A 10,285-nucleotide genomic window follows, 5' to 3' on the forward strand; every position below is an offset into this window, starting at 1 on the left:
TAGCCCTGCATGTCAGACTGAAGGCTGTGGTAGAGTGGGTTCACTAGGAGATCTCCTGATCTAAGGATTGCAAAGATCTGTGGAGGAAGCGTGGGTCCCCAGGGCTGCTCACTTACTCACCACTTCCCTGGGCGGGAGAGTCTCCCCTGGCTCTGTGTCACTCCTGGGTAGGCAGTCATCCTGCCTTGCTTTGTTCTGTTCTCCATGGGTCAAGTTGTTTTCTTGAGTCCGAAAGTCTGTACCTGGATGTTTCAGTTGAAGGTGCTGTATTTACTTGCCTCTTCCATTTCTCTCCATGAGAGTGGCACACACTAGCAGCTTCTGGGTGGCCATCTTGGCCAACACTGAAAACTATTTGTTTCCAACTGTAAGTCATGCATAAAAAGAATGCCTTCAGAGAACCTGGAGTCCAATGTTCATCCGGACTCGAGCTCAGCCAGGCCAGCAGCACCCTCGTTTCCCAGTGGTCCTCCTGCTTCTTCTACTGGTGGCCCTAGTGCTTTGCAGCTGTGGCCCTGTTGGATCTCTGAGCTGTGATCTGCCTCACAACCATGGCCTACTTAGCAGGAACACCTTGGAACATCTGGGCCAAATGTGGAGAATCTCCACTTTCTTGTGTCTCAAGAAGAGAAGAGATTTCAGGTTCCCCGTGGAGTTGTGGATGGCAGCCAGTTGCAGAAGGCCCAGGCCGTGTCTGTCCTCCATGAGATGCTGCAGCAGATCTTGCGCCTCTTCCCCACAGAGCACTCTTCTGCTGCCTGGAACATGACCCTCCTGGACCAGCTCCACACTGGATTTTATCAGCAGCTAGAAAGCCTGGAGTCTTGCTTAGGGCAGGCAACAGGAGAGGAAGAATCTGTGGGGGTGATTGGGGCCCTACACTGGCCTTGAGGAGGTACTTCCAGGGAATCCAGGGAATCTGCCTGAGAGAGAAGAAATACAGTGACTGTGCTTGGGAGGTTGTCAGAATGGAATCATGAAATCCTTCTCTTCATCAACAAACTTGCAAGGACTGAGAAGTAAGGATGAAGACCTGGGGTCATCCTGAAATGATTCTCATTGATTAATCCACCATATCACACTTGCACATGTGTCTTTGGTCATTTCAATAGACTCTTATTTCTGCCTTTGTCACAGAATTTATTGAATTAAACTCAGCAAATACCTTGTTAACAATATTTAGCAAGTATATGTTTAAACATTCAGTGCTGGCCTTCGGTTCCTAAAACATGACTACTCTGATGTCATTTATTTGCTTACTTATTTGCACTCTTTTTGCATCTCTTTCATTTATAATATTTAGATATTTTACATATAATAACATGTTCATCTTTACATTGTATTAACATTTACAAATATATTTATCTTTCCATGTTATTCAATTTGCATGTGTTTTATTCATTAAATTCTCATTTGTTTTATTCATTAAGGAAAATGTCTTGAAATTATTTTTTCTAAAAACAAAATCCACACCCACATTTTGAATAAAATTGAAGAAAGGACAATAAAATATATTTACTCTTTTATTCCATTCACATTATATGTGTAAGTTAAGTAAGTGGCAGATTGTAGAGTTCCCTTCAAGAAATACAATTGAATGAAGCACTCTCAGTCTTACAGAGAAAGAGATGTAAAAACAGTACATATGCTTACTTTATTGCAATTCTTTTAAATGCTAGAAAAATAAGTAAAGGAAAACAATGTTCTCACAGCAGAAGCTTTATGTACAAATGATGACAGGAAGGGAAAACCAATATTAGATGTCCTTCTTAAGGTACTTGGGATATATGTACAGTTGACCCTTGAACATGGTGGGTTGAACTTTTGAACTGCATGGGCCCACTTATACAGGGTTTTTTTTTTTTCTTCCAAATACAGTTCACCTTTCATATCTGCAGTTTCTGCATGTAAAACTAAACATGGTTAGAAAATACCGTATTTGTGGGATGTGAAACGCGCATATATGAAGGGCCTGCAGGACTTGAGTATGCACAGATTTGGGTATCCGGAGGACAGGTGTGGAGCCTTAGAACCAAAATCCCATGGATACCAAAGGAAACAGTGATTCCAGAATCTTATTGGCAGCTGGGAATATGGGTCTAGAATGAACAACAAATGCCACGGGCAACGGTATTAATTTGGGGTTTTTTATTGCATGTCTGGTATTGAGGGCATGAGAATGGATATTAGGGAATCCATCACCTAACATAGTTATAAAGAGGGAACGTTGAGACAGGATCTAAACTTAGTCCTGCAGATCCTCAACAGTCATAGGTAGGGCAGAGAAGGAGAGTCTGTGATGGGCAAAGAGCACTTAGGAGGAGTGGTCAGTGCAGCTGGAAGGAGAAATAGGAAAGAATGAGGGAGAGACAATGAGGGGTAGACAGCGGTGTTCTCAGGGAAGATGAAAGCTGACCTATCTTAATGGACTCAAAAACAGATGCCATCAGTGACCTTAGGTGGATCTGGTTTAGTGGAATGAATGGGACAGAAACTTGATGGGAGTGGCTTGAATAAGACACACAAAAAGGGCATTTGGGTATACTGTGTATAAAAATTTATCTTGGGAAGCTTGTTTGTGGAGTTGGGAAATAAGATGATACCTGCAGGAGAATGTGAGTTAACATCTTCATGCATATGTTGTTAGTGTTTTCTGAAAATCATTTTCAAAGAATAGATGAATTGGAACAAAATCTTTAAAAATTTTACTGTTGATAATATGGTTGAGAAATTAAAATTTATGGATCTAAGGTGTACAACATACTGTTTTGCTGTAATTATACCTTGTGTAATGATTCTGACAATGAAGTTAATTAACACATCCATCACCTAACAAAAAATTTTATTGTGCATGGTGAGAACACATATCTACTCCCTTAGTAAATTTCCAGAATACAATGCACTATTATTAAATATATTTCCCATGCTGTACTGGACATCTTAAATATTTGGTTTATTTAAACTATTACTTATTTATATTTTTGATTCAAATTGTTGCTTATTTATTTGGCTAAAATGGTAATTTATCATTATTCTAATTAATACTACTTGGTAGTAAATTTCAACAGTAACCCATTTACTTGCTAGTTTAATTCTTTTTTCAATCAAGTTTTACAATTTTGATTTTATTTTACCTGTTATTTCATTTACTGTATTTTCTATGTTGGTTATTTACATTATTGATTTATAATTTTATAATTCCTAATCATTGTCAAAACATTTCTTATACGTTGTAGCTATAATCTTTTGATGGATACTTATTTTTTATTTCATGTGTTAACCAAGCACTAAACAGTCCCATGTATATTTTTCCAAGCACTGTCTAGAACACAGAACCACATGCCTACTTAAGTCTTTTTATTTTACACACATCAAGTTTCTGTTCTTGTAAATGTGTTTTTACACTTAATTATGTAACATATTAGAATTTATTTCATATGCTATGATAATCCAAATTAATTTTTTCAGAGTGACAAACAATTATTGTAGAACATTCTATTGAAATTTTATTTTCTTTCTTAACAATAGATGCAGCTGTACAATAAATCTAGTTAATTCTGATAATACAACGTTTTGAGGTTTCTTCTGTATTAATATGGTTCCTAAACTTACTAATAGCAACATTTATATTACTTCTGATATTTTAAAACTCATTTAATTCTTCTGGTTGAGCTACCTAAATTCAAGAATTCCTTTACACATTTTAATATTATTGCTTGCTTTATTTCCTGATTAAATTTAGAATTGTTCTAAGAGACAGCATTGGCTTCATGAAATCATAAACATTTGTGAATCTTAAAATGGCTAATTATACTATATAACCAAGAATGTCAGATAACATAAAAATGAATGAGAGAAACTAGATTAGAGACTTGAGTGTAGGCTGGTATTTAGTGATATACTTCTACCATGTAGTGTGTGGAAGGCAAAAATAGTAACTTTATAGGGCAGAAGTCTGGCAAACAACATCTTAACCAAGTGATTAAGTTAACATCAGCAGCAATAAAACATACTAATATCATGTACCATGGATTTTGTGTGATGAGATGATCAGATAAACTCTGTGGTTTTAATCCTTTAAACACATAACCTCAGCATAATCATGAGTTAACATCAGATAAATCCAAATTGATGAACAGTCTATGAAATAAATGATCAATATTCTTCAAACGTTTCAATGTCATGAAAGCCAAAGAAAAACTGAGCATGTGTTATAGATTGGAGGAGACTGAAGGTATGACAAAAAAAATGCAATGTGAGATTCTGGGTTGATTCTTGAAATAAGATAAGACATCAGTTTTTAAAAATCTGAGGAAATCTTAGTAAAATCTGAATGTTAGTTAGTAATATTGCCCCAGTGTTCATTTCTTTGTTTTGATTCATTATACCATGGTCATGTAGGTTGCTAACATGAGAAGAAGCTGGGTTAAGGCCTAAGCAAAATCTCTGTAGTGTCTTTGTAATTCTCTGTAAATCTAAAATTCTTTCAAAGTAAAAAGTTAAAAATGAATAGATTTTCAATATTCTAGACCTTACTGATTTAGCATTTGTTAATGGATTTAATTGTTTTAAATCATTCATTAGATTCCTAATTTTTTTCAGAAGACAGAAAATTCTATCTATAATGTAACTGTCTGAAAGATTGTTCCTTAGCCATTAAGGTTCCTCCAGTCAGAATGTGCAATCAATCCAGAAGCAAACTCTCTGGCCTGCAACATAAAAGGCATCAACCAGCTGCCAAGTGAGGTGATTTAGACTTCGGTCATCTCAGTCCATCTCCTCTAATTCACTGGGCTCTCCTCTCTTCCCCAGAAGTGCTTACATTTCCACACCTCTAACTCCTTTAGTGAGCCCTTCTAGATGTGCCCTCCCTGAGCTCTGAGCCTTCATTTGGTTGGTTCAGTTCTGATTTTAGTGCATGCCTATATCCTGGTGATGACACAAAGGTGTCTGGCAAACAGATAGAAATCTAAAGCCTTGTGGACATTTTCATAAATGGATAGAACTATGTAGGGTTTCAAAGAGTTGCTTATGGATATATTACTGGGGTGAACAAAGTGTTTGGCCAATATATTCAAGTTTATGAAAATACAGTCTCAGGAAGACAAAACCAGGATATATGGGTAAGTAACATGGGGCCCAATTTAATAACAAAACATGTCTGACATGAGCAAATGAAGCATTTCGGTGGAGGAACGGAAAAAGAGCAGAAGAGAAATAATCTGTCATTATTTAGGTAGGACTCTACTGGAAAAAAAAATGTGAAGTCTAGAAATCAGCTCTAGTGGTTATGACATATGACCAGAGCACATGCAAGAGTTGAGTACTCTAAATAGGATTTTCTGGGTTCCAACAGTGGCTCCACAGTTCAATAGTTCCCTTGTTCTCTTAAAAATGGGGAAAATACCAGAATTTATCACTGCCTGCTGTAGTCACAGATGTCTCCAGTGACTTAATGCTACAGGGCACATAATAGGTGTTTCAACATGTATGAAACATGGGGCCTACTCTTCATTGGGTAAAATGTGGATTGATTTGTAAATACTAACAACAATGCCTGACAGTAAATATCTTCTACAATTTAGCTATTTCGTTCTTTTTGTTAACATTATTTTTGTTATTTAGCTCTATTAAGTTGGGGGAAGTATTGTTTCCAATTATCTATTTCCTTACTTCTTGTTAGACATATGATGAGCAAACTATTTATCTGCTTAATTTATTTATATACTAGGGAAGAATTTAGTGCAATTAACATTTGCCCACTACACAGAAAGAATTTGAAACTCCCCAAAATTTGCCTTTCTTATGTATAAACTCTTCTGAGTTAGTTGATATGTCTCCCTTGACTCTGTGAAGACAGGATTCAGCAAATCTGAAAGCTAAAACCTGGACCAGAAATGCTTGCTTTTCTTCGAGCCCATGCCCATGCCCACATGTACCATTTTAACCATTTTTAAGTATACAGTTCAGCAGTATTAAGTAAACTCACATTGCCATGCAACTAATCATCAGTTTTTCATCTTGGACAACTGAAACTGTACTCATTGAACAACAACTCCTTATCTCCTCTCCCCTGGACCTCCACCCCTAAAACCATTTTACTTTCTGTTTCTATGAATTATCTACTCTAGATAACTCATATGATTGAAATCATACTACATTTGTCTGTTTGCGCCTGGCTTACATTACGTCCTCATGTTGTAGTATATGTCAGAATTAGGCTAAATATGTCTCATTATCTGTATATACCACATTTTCCTGAATAATATGATAAGGCAGAATAATCATCCATGGTATAAGAGTGAATAATATTCCGATATGTTTAATGGAATATATATAAGGATGAATGGTAGTCCATTATATGTATATATCACATATAATCCATCTATCAATGGACACTTGGGTTGCTTCCAACTTTTGGCTATTGTTATGAACATAGATGTAAAAAATGTATCTTTGAATCCTGCTTTCAAAAAGTGTTCTAAATATGTATCCATACCAGAATTTACTAGATTATATGGTAATTATGTTTTTCATTTTTTGAGATACATCATGTTGTTTTCCACTGTGGCTGTGCGGCACCATTTTACATTTCCACCAACAGTGCACAAGAGTTCCAGTTTCTCCACATCTTCACCAACACTTGTTATTTTCTTTATTTTGATAGTAGCCACCCTGATAGATGTGAAGTGAAATCTCATTGTGACTTTAATTTGCATTTCCCTAATAGTGATGTTGAGGATCTTTTCATATGTTCCTTAGTTCATTCGGGCTGCTATAATATCATCAATTAGGTAGTTTATAAAGAACACAAATTTATTTCTCACAGTTCTGCAGGCTGGAAAGTCCAAGAATCAAGGTACCAGCAGATTTGGTGTGTGGTTGGGGCCCGTGTCCTATTTCACAATGAGCCATGGTGGAATTAATCACATCCCAAAAAGGCCCATGTCCTACCACCATTGCCCTAAGAGTTAGGGTTTCAACATACGAATTTTGGGAGCGCACAAACATTCAGGCCATAGAAACATGCTTGTTGGCCATTTGTATATCTTTTTTGAATAAAGATCTATTCATATTCCTTACTCAAGTTATGTTTTTGTTGTTGTTGGAGATGTGAGAGTTCCTTCTATATTCTGAATATGCTGTTACCCTTTTATCAGATACAAGATTTGCAAATATTTTCTGTCATTCTGAAGGTTGCCTTTTCACTCTGGATTTTGTCCTTGAATGCACAGAGATTTTTAATCTTTGTAGAGTCCAATTTATCTATTTTTACTTTAGTTACCTGTGTTTTGGTGTGGTATCCAAGAACTCATTGCCAAACCCATTGTCTGAGCCTCCCCTGAAGATTTTCTTCTAAAGTTGTTATAGTTTCAGGTCTTATGTTTAAATCTTTGATCTATTTTGAGTTAATTTTAACACATAGTATAAAGTAAGGGTGCAACTTCATTCCTTTGCATGTGTATGTACAGTTTTCACAACCTCATTTTTGAAGAGTTGATCTTTACATTGTGTAGCCTTGGCACTTTTGTCAAAGTTTATTTGACCATATACATGAGAGTTTACTTCTGGGCTTTCCTTTCTCTCCCATTGGCCTATATGTCCATCTTTATGTCAGTATCATACCATTTTTATTACTGTAGCCTTGTAATGTGCTTCAAAATCAGGTAGGGTGAGTCCTGTAGCTTTGCTTGTCTTTCTCAAGGTTGATTACAGTCCTTCAAGATTCCATAAGAGTTTTAGGACTGATTTTTCTGCTTCTGCCAAAAATGTCTTAATGATTTTGATAGGGCTTGCATTGTATCTGTGTATTGCTTTGTATAATTTGAACATTATAACAACAATAGTCTTCCCAATCCATGATCAGCAATATCTTTTCATTTCTCTTCCTTAATTTCTTTCAGCAGTGTTTGCTAGTTTTCAATATATAAAATTTTTCCCACTTTGTTTACGTTTTTTTCCTGAGTACTTTATTGTTTTGATGCTATTGCAAATGAGTTTTTTTTCTGGTAGTTTGTAAGTGAATGTGTGTGTGTGTGTGTGTAAACTTTAGAGTTTTCTGCATACACAATCATGCTATCTGCAAAAACATAATTTTTCTTATTCCTTTCCAATATGAATGCTTTTTATTTCTTTTTCTTGTTAATTGCCATGGCTAGATCTATAAATGTTATGTTGTATAAAAGTGGTAAGAGTGGCATCCCTGCCTTGTTCCTCATCTTAGAGGAAAAGCTTTTAGTTTCTTACCATTGAATAAAATGTTAATTGTGGGATTCTCATATATGGCCTTTATTATGTTGAGCTAACTTCCTTTTATTCCAAGTTTGTCGAATTTTTTTTGTCATGAAAGGATATGGAATTTGGTCAATTCCTTTTTCTGCATCTATAGAGATTATTATGTATATTTTTCATTCATTTTGTTAATATGATGTATTGCATTGATTAATTTTCATATGTTGAAACATTCTTCCAACCGAGTAGTAAATCCCCCTTGGTCATGATGTATAATCCTTGTATTGTGCTGTTGAATTTGGTTTACAAGTATTTTAGTGAGGATTTTTGTATCAACATTTATCGGTGAAAGGGATCTGTAGTTTTCTTTCCTTGTAGTATCCTTGTGTGGCTTTAATATGAGGGAAATGCTCGTCTCATAAAATGAGTTTGAAACTATTCCTTCCTCTTCAATTTTTTTGGAAGATTTTGAGAAGGATTGGTATTAATTCCCTAAATGTTTGATAGAATTATCCACTGAAGCCATCTGATTATGGTTTTTGTTGTTGTCATTGTTATTGGGAAGTCTGATGACTGATTCGATCTCCTTACTAGTTATAGGTCTAGTCAGATATTTTGTTTATTCATGATTTGGTCTTGGCAAGTTGTTTGTTTCTAGGAATTTATATATTTCTTCTAGGTTAATCAATTTGTTGAAGTATAATTGCTCATAGTAGTCTGTTATAATCCTTTTTACTTCTTCTTCTTCTTCTTTTTTTTTTTTTTTTTTTTTTTTAAGATGTAGTCTTGCTTTGTCGCCCAGGCTGGAGTGCAGCAGTGTGATCTCCACTCACTGCAAGCTCCGACTCCCTTGTTCAGACCATTCTCCTGCCTCAGCCTCCTGAGTAGCTGAGACTACAGGCACCCGCCACCATGCCTGGCTAATTTCTTTCTGTATTTTTAGTAGAGATGAGGTTTCACTGTGTTAGCCAGGATGGTCTCGATCTCCTGACCTCGTGATCCACCCGCCTTGGCCTTCCAAAGTGCTGGGATTACAGGCGTGAGCCACCACGTCCTGCCAATACATTTTACTTCTATGCCATCAGTTGTTATGTGTCCTCTGTTGTCTCTGATTTTCATCCGATTTTTCTCTACTGATCTCTTAATACAGTTAAGGGCTTGTCAATTTTGTTGATCACTTCAAAAGACCAAGGCTTAGTTCCATTGATTTTTTAATTGCTTTTCTATTCTGTATTTTATTAATTACTTCATTAATAAAATTTCATCTTTCTTATTTTCTTCCTCTTCCTTGCTATGGTTTATTTCTTCTTTTTCTACTTCCTTAACTTGTAAAGTTAGTTCATTGGTTTGAGGTCTTTCTTCTTTTTTAATATAAGTTTTATCACTTTCAATTTCCACTTTAGCTCTGTTTTCACGGCATCACATATATTTTGGTATGTTGTGTTTTCATTTTCATCTCACTCAAGATATTTTCTAAGTTCCCTTCTGGTCATTCTTTTTTTTTATTATTATTATTATGTTTTAAGTTCTGGGGTACATGTGCACAACGTGCAGGTTTGTTGCACAGCAACACATGTGCCATGTTGGTTTGCTGCACCCATCAACTCATCATGTACATAAGGTATTTCTCCTCTTACATGTTTATCACATTTAGACACACATTTCTTTTCTCTTAGTTCCCATAAATTAAGATGAAAAATCAGATCACTTTTACCTCCTAGGAAAAGTGAAGTGAGAAATATAAATATATTTGTTGTGAATGCCACACAGAACCAACGTATAACCCATCTAAAATTTATATTTATATTATTTCATTGATATCAACCTGAATATGAAAATGAAAGAAATCAAAATATAGAAAAACACATTTTCACAGTAAAATACTACATAAAAAATGAATATGCAGAAATTCTCCACACAATCTCAAGTAAACAAAGAAAAAATACTGTCTCCCCCAGTGTTTCAAAGACTAAGAATAACAACTTGGGCAAAAATGCCCTGTATTCTCAGGGTCTGATAAAAAGGATGAGCCCAAAATGTAATACAAACTTGT

The 10,285-nt window shown here is 35.5% G+C and overlaps 1 pseudogene; it reads left to right on the top strand.

Moving 5' to 3' along the window:
* Positions 1–412: 412 nt before the first annotated feature.
* LOC144334781 (interferon omega-1-like) lies at positions 413–1,048 on the top strand (annotated as a pseudogene).
* Positions 1,049–10,285: the final 9,237 nt, after the last annotated feature.

This window comes from Macaca mulatta, chromosome 15 (genome assembly GCF_049350105.2).
Source record: "Macaca mulatta isolate MMU2019108-1 chromosome 15, T2T-MMU8v2.0, whole genome shotgun sequence".
Classification (NCBI taxonomy): Eukaryota; Metazoa; Chordata; class Mammalia; order Primates; family Cercopithecidae; genus Macaca; species Macaca mulatta.